Here is a 9,355-nt window from a genome sequence, read left to right as displayed (position 1 = left end):
AAAAAAAAAAAAAACAAAGGAAGAAAACCTACAGGCAAGACCAACTGTCTAGGGCTCAGGCTCGGCCCCACTACTTGGGGACCCACTTCCCCTCCTGCGCCCCGTAGCCAGAGAAAATACCCACAAAACAAAAATGCCTGCACACCAAAAAAATCACTGGGCAGCCTGCCCCTCTGGCTTCCCTACGACCCTTCCCGGGTCCCTAAAGGCAACGGGTCGTCACCTTCCTCCCATCACTTCAACCTCCGCCCTCTCTCCTGTTCAGTGACCCATCTGGATCCGGCGGCGATATCTGCCCTGACAGCAAACTCCCTGGGGTTCCCCCGGGGTCCTCTTCTCCCTGGCGTGACTGCTTTCATGCCCTGTTGCCTCCGCACTCCCACCTGCCATCAGTTTCATCTTTCCCGATCTCCCTGTCGATGTCTCCAGACAGTGCACCGGTTGGTTCCTCACTGTCCCGTGCGGATTGACGTTCAGGGGTTCCCTCCTCGGTCTGCCTGTGTTCAATCCAGCTGGCTCCGACCCCTGGATCCCATGGGGAGTGACCTCTCAGCTACTGGCATCGGCGGCAGCTCTCCTCCTTGTCTCTCCGCCCCAACCACAGCATGCACCGCCATTTTTATTCTCGCCGGCTGGCGTTTGGCACTGATGTCACCGGCCAGCCGCAGCTGAATAAACAGGTGGCTGACGAGCCGTGCAGGCTCCTCCTTCCGCCCCTCGTGTGCTGTGCTCCGAGCTGCCGGTAAGTATTCTTCGTCATGGCATTTCCTGGGACACAATACTTGAAGGGAAACTTTTTGTGTCCTTAATCCTTCTTGTTGCCATACATTCTGTATCCTGTTTAGAACAGAGATGAACGCAACACTACAGGTGAGGGAGGGCCTACTGCGTTATATATGTCATTATAACATTTTTAGAACTGTTCTTATCTTCTTTTCCTGATATTCTCTCCCACCTAGAAATCTTTCAAAGGGTTGCTCTGCTTTTCCTCAGCATCTCACTGTCTTCCATCAGGGTCCAGACAGCTATGATCCTGCCTCCATATCTGCCTGGTTGCTTTATCATCTTGTTAAAATCAAGGTGCACCTTGGAAAATGCTAGATCGGAGCTTTCACTCATTTTTTGACTATGAAAAAAACTAATAGAACAATTCTTCTGTTGCAAAGAACTCATAAAGACCATAGCAGGTCAGAATGTTTTCCTATTTGAATAGATTCCTATTTGATATTTCTGAATTTATCTTGTGAATCATGTATAAATGTTCACACACCTAACACTAATAGTGAGCAGCATCCTGCATCATCCTTAAAAAGATTTTGCATCACCCTAGTTAAGAATAACGGCATTAGAGACTAACTGATACAGAGAGACATAAATTTTCTGCAAGTCCATTCATAGCAGCTGATGAAGTAGGCTGTCACCTGTGAAAGATTATGCCCCTCTGAACCAGTTAGTCTCTCAGGGTGCCTATACATGTGCTCCAACGCATTCTAATTAGAATGTATCAGAACAGACTTGATTAATTGAGTCTGCTCCATGTTTTAATTAAAATGCCCTAGCATCACTGCAGCATCATGTGTATAAGTCCGTTGGGTTTAATAATGGCTGCTGGGTGAAAGTGTCCCATGGCCATTTTTAAATGTCCTGTGATACTGTGGCATTTTAATTAGGGCGGCTCTCTGGGAACCACTGTAATTAAAACATGCCCCCCACCACCTCTCCCAAGCATGTGTATAGGCATTCTCAGAAGACTGATTATAAACACAGGTAACAGGTAAGACTGGATATAAACACAGGTAACAACTTCTCTCTTAGAAGGCAGAGCAAGATGGCACCATAAAAAGCTTACTCATTTGGAGAGGCTTAAACTTATGTGGGCAACAGCCAACTTTGTTAAATGCTAGCTACTTCTCTCTGGTAATGATTTATGAACATTGTATGATGAGACAGCTAATAGGATGTTTACTGTATGACTATGTTGGCTTAGTTTAATAGCAGATTATTGAAGAAACAACAGAAAGGCAATACCTTCAAATAAAACACTTTCAGGTCAATACTGCAGAAGGATTAAGATATGATGACTCTCAACTATCAAATGTGCAGATCCTATTTATTTGATTCCAGCCAAGTTATACAGTTTGTTTTGCAAGTGCTGGATATCAGCACATCAAAAGGACTACTAATTGTTAAAAAGAAAGAGGAGGTCTTTGCTTGGAATTGTTTGATGGTGGGGAAGGAGTGACATCTAGTTACCCTTCTGTGTATTCAAAGAACCTAACTGTTCTTATGGGAGGACAGGGTGGGACATATCAGACTGGGGGTCAGTAATCATTGAAGAGTGAGGGCCAAAATAACTCCACTTTGTCCAAACGCAACCAGTGATGATTCCACTGCCACCCAATTGCTGTTGATATGCTTTCAACCCTGTCCACCACCAAATGCAGCCCACCTACCTCTGAATCCAATCTGCAGGCCATAGGTCACTTAGCCAGGCTTAGATAAGGTACATGTTCATGTACATCTTTTTTGTTATTTATAAAGCTTTCTCTTAGGCCATATTTTGTTTTAAGGAAGCTCGCTGGGTTAATATTTCTGGCTAAATGCTGTCAAAGGGATCTGCTGGTGCCTATAGGAAATTGTAACCTAGACCTACTCTAAGTGTAGAACAGCCATAAGATCTCATCCCCAAAAGGTAAAGGCAGAAAGTTTAAGACCAGAAAGGTGTCAGTGGTGTTGGTTAGCCTTGTAACTGTGATATGTTTTATAATTGTATACATGAAAAGATATGCAAACAGAAAGCCAGAGCTAAATGTTTACACCCATGGGTCTGTTGTACAGACTTTCTACTGCGTGGCACGCTCTGCAGCAGAGGTGGGTAAATGGTGGATCAGTGCAGCAGCCGGACTCCATTTCCCAGCAGCCCCTGCCCACGTTGCTTCCATGGAGACCCTAGCAGCAGTGCAGCCATGACAGTGTGGGGCCACAGTTTCCATGGAGACCAGCCACAGCAGCACTGGCAGAGCACATGGCTGGGCAGGGAGCTGCTCCAGGACCCGGGCTGGGATCCTGAGGTAGTGACAGTCTGGAGCTGGGGCAGAGCCATAATCCACTGCCTGCATGCCCCTGCCCAGGACAATTCTGCCCCAGTTCTGGACCACATTGTCACTACTGCAAGATCCCAGCCCCAGTCTTGGAGCAGCTCCCTGCCCAGCTGCATGCCCTGCCAGAGCTGCTACAGCCAGTCTCCATGAAAACATTGGCCCTGTGCTGTCATGACCCCACCCCTGCTGGGGTCTCCATGGAAACTGGCTGCAGCAAAACACAGGCAGGGGCTTCTGGGAAATGGAGTCCGCCACAGGCCCCTCATCCAGCCTGCAGGCTGAACTCTGCCAACCCCTGCTCTACAGAGTGCATCTTCATCCCCTGAGGAAGATGCTCCCCAGAAAAAGCCTTCAACATGCTGGAGAGAATAAGGTAAGGAAAATGCCATCTGTTTTCCTTACCTATGCCTCAGACTGAAATTCTAGGGAATCCTCTTTGTATCCAAACTCCTCTGAAATCAGCAGAAGGTTAAAGCATCATGAGATCTGGGGAAGTTGCTGTTGCTGTCTTTTACCTTTTGTTACATTTTACAAGTCATTTGAGCCTAATGTCTGCATGCTCCCCAGAAGGACATTAGCTTCAGCTACTCCAGTTTCCATATGCTGGAATTAGGGGCTCCTCACCAAATAATAAAAAATCAGTTTCCTTCTGGCACCAGTTAACTCAAGCAGCAATATTAGAGACTTCCTAAGAGTTTCTGAAGGTATTTAGCATATGAAATCCCAGAGGGAAAGGGAGGAATAGAGAGAAGTGAAAGCAGAAAGAGAGAAACTGTATAGAGAGACAAATCAGGAGGGTGAGGAGGAGAGACAAGAAAAGAGAAGTACGGAAGGAAAAATCAGAAGGACAGGGAGAATGACAGGTAGGAGAAACAGAATTTTTTTCTTTCTGACTTGGGACTCATGGCCAAGCAAATGAGTTCTGACTAAATTTGAACTACTTCAGCACTGAGGGCACTTGTACACATGATGGGGATTTAGTCCCCTAAATTAAAATGGTGTGTTTTTAATTGTTATGATTCAAAACCCACCATTTCAAAGTAGGGGCTTCCATCACCTCCCCTTCTATGTGATACTGGTCAGGCTGCAGCTGGAGTACTGTGTCCAGTTCTGGGCGCCGCACTTCAGGAGGGATGTGGACAGCATTGAGAGGGTCCAAAAGATGACCACTCGCATGACCCGGGGACAGAAGGGCAGACCCTACAAGGAGAGGCTACAGGACCTGAACCTGTTCAGCCTCCACAAGAGAAGGCTGAGGGGGGACCTGGTGCCCATCTATAAACTTACTAGGGGGGATCAGTGGGGAATGGGAGAGACCTTGTTCCCCCGAGCGCCTCCTGGAGTAACAAGGAATAACGGCCATAAGTTGTTAGAGAGTAGGTTCAGACCAGACATTAGAAGGCACTACTTCACAGTCAGGGCAGCTAGGATCTGGAACCAACTTCCAAGGGAAGTAGTGCTGGCTCCTACCTTGGGGGTCTTTAAGAGGAGGATTGATGATTACCTAGCAGGGGTCATTTAAGCCCAGTTTTCTGTCCTGCCCAGGGCAGGGGGTCGGACTAGAAGATCTGCAAGGTCCCTTCTGACCCTACTTCTATAAATCTATGAATCACTGTTATGGCGAGGGGCCTGATCCTTTTTTTTTTTTTCCTGCAGAGCCTGCCCAAGAATCCCACAGCCAGGGGTCTAGCTGCCAGTGGACCAAGTGGCCCCTGAGCTGTAGGGGAACCTGGTCTTTCCCTCCATGGCAGGAGCACCCCCCTGGGGCTGCCCAGGCAGGGTGCTAGTGGGCCAGGGGCTGTCCCAACTTGGAGGCAGCACCCCACTGGATCCAACTCTTCCCTGAGACCACCCAGGGAGCAGCTGCAGGGGCCTTTCTGCCAATCAGCACTGAGGGGCAGGGCCACATGAAGGGCAGTCAGTAGACAAGATGGCATCCGCCTCCTTGTGGGCTTCCAGTGGGCTTCTAATGGGCAGGCTCAGGGAAGAGCTGGATCCAGTGGGGTTCTGCCTCTGAGCTGGGGCAGCCCCCAGCCCACTTGCACCCTGCCTGGGTGGTCCCAGGGGGTGCCACCACTATGGAGGGAAGGACTGGGGCCCCCCACAGCTCATGCCGGCAGATCACCCCCTGGCTGTGGAAGAAGCAGGCAGGCTTTGCAGAAACAAAAAAAGGATTGGGCCTCTCACTGCTTCTGCTTTCAACCTGCCTTTCCTATGGAGGATGGGGAAGCTAGCTTTCGAAAGGCTGCTACATTGCAAACTAAACTACATGCAGGTGTGGTTTAGTTTGCAACAAAACAAACTCATTTAAATCGCAAAAAACCCCGTACGTGTACAGTGTGATGCAATTAAACCACACAAATGGGCAATTTTTGTCACGTGTACAAGTGTCCTAAATAGGTGAAAGTATGATTTGTGCTTTATTGAATTCATGAACTGCTTTGTAAAGATTGTGCAACAAGAGCAGTAGAGAGGAAGAAAGGGAAAAATAGCACAAAAGACAAAGTAAATAATTTTTTCTTTTTAAACACCAGGAGCTTAAAACCAGGGTGAAAGGACAGAGGTAACATTTTAATGAAAATCTTGAAATAAGCTACCATATTCAGCCAGACCAATATTGTTTAAAATTAGAACAGAATCATATACCTAGAAGGGACCTCAGAGGTCATCTAATCTAATCATCAAAAAGCACCCCTCTTTCTTCCAGGGATTCAAACTCTGATCTCCCACATGACATATGAGGATATTCACCACTACACTTAATATACTAAAATTGAACCATCATTGAAAACAACATGAATCTCGCTTTTGTTCATTTTGTTTTTAAATGTGTTTTGAAGCCATAATCAAACCAGCAGTATAAGATGTTTGTCTACCCTACTTGTGACCTACAGCCAGAGCTGTCCTTTGGGGGGGGGAGCAAATTGGGGCAACCTCCCTGGGCCCCACACTTTGGGGGACCCCACAAACAGTGCTGTACAGGCCCCATGGACAGTGCCATTGGCATGCGCTGAGGGCACCACCACACCATGCACCACCAGCTTTGCGCTCCAGCCATTCACCACCCACCTCATCCCCTGGTCTGCACTCCAGCCACTCGCCAACACCCGCCCTGCACAGGCTGATATGCCCTGGGCCCTGCACACCCCTAAGGTTGGCTCTGCCTACAGCATATAAAAGACTGGTGGTAGACTCCCAATGTTAGTACCACATATGATAGTACAACACACTGTCTCCCTACACACACAAACACACGCACACAAACACACACAAAGTTTAACAGCCCATCCTATAGGTCAATAAAACTATGGGCCTTGTTACATAAGGCTCTAAGCACATGTTTAGTTAGATTCTAGTGAGCATTACTGTGGTATATTAAAAGTTAGAATGGGTTCTAAGCAATCATAAGAGTAATATACTTGTTACAATCTCAGCCTGCTCTGAACTAGGCTGAAGCTAGCTGCGCTCCCCCCGGTTCCCACCCTGGACACTGATTCCAGTACTAAGCACCACAGCTCGTATGTATATATGTATGTATGGCAAGTTAGGCAAAATGCGACCCGCGGGCTGAATGCGGCCCACCAAGCCATTCTGTCTGGCCCAAGCTGAGCCCCATACTTAATGGGATGAGGGCAGTTGGCACACTCCTCAGGTGGCAGATCCCCAGCCAGGTCTGGGGAAAAGCATTGAGCCCACACACCCAGGGTGTGCTGTCCTACATTGCCAGACAGGCTGCTAGAGTGCAGCCAATACCCACCAGGCTCCGCTCCAGGAACAGAGTCAGACCCTAGCCTCATGAAAGAAGGCAGGCGGCTGGTGCAGGAGGTGCCACCTAGGGCCCAGAGGCAACAGGCACAGGAATTAATGGGCCCATTTAGGGTTTTTAGTACCTGTCAGCTGCAGTGGGAGTCAGCAGGGATCCAGATCGGCTCAGACCAACCCAGAACCCCTCACATAAGAACACATCAGCCCCAGGTGGGGTTGAGGGGAGAGATGTGTGCAAGCAGAAGCAAAGCTGTGTTCCTCCCCAGGGGCAGAAGAACCGGGGCTGAGGACCTGGATCAGCACAGCTCTCTGGAAGGACTTGTGACCAGCATTCTACCATAGGAGGTCAGGTACCTCTAGGGGTTATTCTGGGCTTTGTGACATCACTGTCCCCACTTACAAAAAGGGCTTGGCCCAGGACAGACCAGCCCACTCTGACTGAACTGGTGTACGAAGAGCTTGGGCTGCCTGAGAGAAGACAGCCAAGATACACTGCCAGGCCAAGGAAAGCCCTGAAGCAGGCTTGGACATTGCTATTTAAGTTAGATTTATTTCCTTATGTGGGCCATGCATCCCTGACCCAGTATTGCAGCAGGGCCCAGAAGGCTCTGACTCTGGAAAACACAGTTTTCTTTCCATTATGGATATCTCAGTCTGAACAACAAGGCCAGACACCCAGTATAGCCAGATGACCACATCAAGCTTCAACAGGAACACCTGAGTGGAAAGGGGTGGGGTGTCAGGGAGGAGGAGCCCCACAGAAGATCTGTAGACACTGTGACCCACACCAGTCTCAGCCATCTCCCTCTCTGATCAGGTACCACCTACTAATACCCCTCTCATGGTTATACCAAGTAGAGGCAGGCAAGATTTTAGAATAAGAGAGTGAGATGTCCACTAAGCGTACGGCACACGGGCCCCATCCCAGTGTAGCCACTCATCTTGGGTCCCTCTACAGACACCCTATCTGGTGACTAGCTTAGGTAGAAGATTTTCTGCTAGGAAATCTGATTGCTTCTCTCATCTTTCATCTTAAGTGTCTCTTTCTTTAATAACCTGTCTGTCTACCTAGGCCTTGTCTAAGGTCCTAGTTGCCTAAGAACCAGAAAGTGAATGACTAGAAACAAGACATGAAACTGTCCAGACTACTTTCACCAGCTGCGGAGACAAGCAGAGAAAAGAAATAGCATCAAAGATGGAAAGTAGACTGAGCTTGAAAGTATGAATGCTATAATCAGTCGTAACATTATTTGTTTCTTTTTCAAATAGTTAGTTTTTCTAATGTACACTGTTACTAATAAAACAAAGAAACGCCTTATATATAGTTTGTGTGTCTTTGTATATTCATTTGAGACATGAGTATTAAGAAGCCCATCATACAATAGTCATGATTACTTGGTATACAATATGTGCTAGATCTGATGTGGACTTCACAATATGAAGCCACAGACTTATCTAGGAGGAAGCAGATGAACCATCATCTCTTGAATGGTCCATAGAACAATTCCACCATTTCCCTGCATTATTCAACTGCAAATCTGTCTGAGTGGGCATGCATCGGATTTCTTTGCAGGCAGTTTTGTTCGAGTTGTTCAAGCCTTGAAAAAATGTTGCTCAATTTAATATCACATTCACAAACAATTTCTATTGTCTTTTTAAATTTCAGTCCATTTTACTTAATAATTTTAACAATATATATGTTTTCTCTTCTTTGACTTTCCCAGCCCTGCCTTTATTTTTCCTGTTTTGTTCTTTATTCCTACTTCTTTTACTACACAGCTTGATGAATTTTTGTTCTAAATTTTAAGTATCTCTTTGCCCTCATTCTTTTTTATCTTTAGTGTTTATTATTATTCACTCTTTCCTTTCTAATGCCTCTCTTTCTATTGTAGTGTTTTGTTTGGGAACTGTGAACTGTTCCTCAGTTCTCTCCCTAAATTCTTTCTGTTTCCCTCTCTCCCTTTGCTTAGGCATCTTTGTTCTGTACAGTGGTAACGCTGCAACCTTGGGATAGTCCATCAAGCAGCTTTGGTGCAGCCAGGAGGAGATGTGCATCATGGTTCACAAGATAAACCCAGAGGGTTCAAACTGAGTTCCAGAGTTGTAGTCTTTCTGAGTTATTTGCCATAGAGAAAACAGCTCTATTAATTTTTTTGTAGGCAAAAAAAGAGTTAATATTAAGAGGTGGCAAGGGCAGAAGGGAGGGGTCTCTAATCTATCCAGGGGTATCTTGAGTCTAAAGAGGTTAAGAACCATGTGAGATCTGGTCAGTAGACCAACCCCATGATCTAATGTATCAGCCCAACCCCTGAGTGCCAAATACAGCCATGTCAGCCCAACCCTGCCCCAACATAGTCTAGCATGCAGGGCCACATTATCTCACCTGCAGGGGTCCCCAGGGGGCCAGAAATTTGACTGCAGGGAATGACAATTAATGCTGCTATTGTTCCCCCACCAGCAAATTTTCAGACCCGTGGGGGGGGGGGGGG

This window comes from Gavialis gangeticus, unplaced genomic scaffold (genome assembly GCF_001723915.1).
Source record: "Gavialis gangeticus isolate Ggan-Ray unplaced genomic scaffold, GavGan_comp1, whole genome shotgun sequence".
NCBI lineage: Eukaryota > Metazoa > Chordata > Crocodylia > Gavialidae > Gavialis > Gavialis gangeticus.
This window is presented reverse-complemented; position numbering follows the sequence as displayed.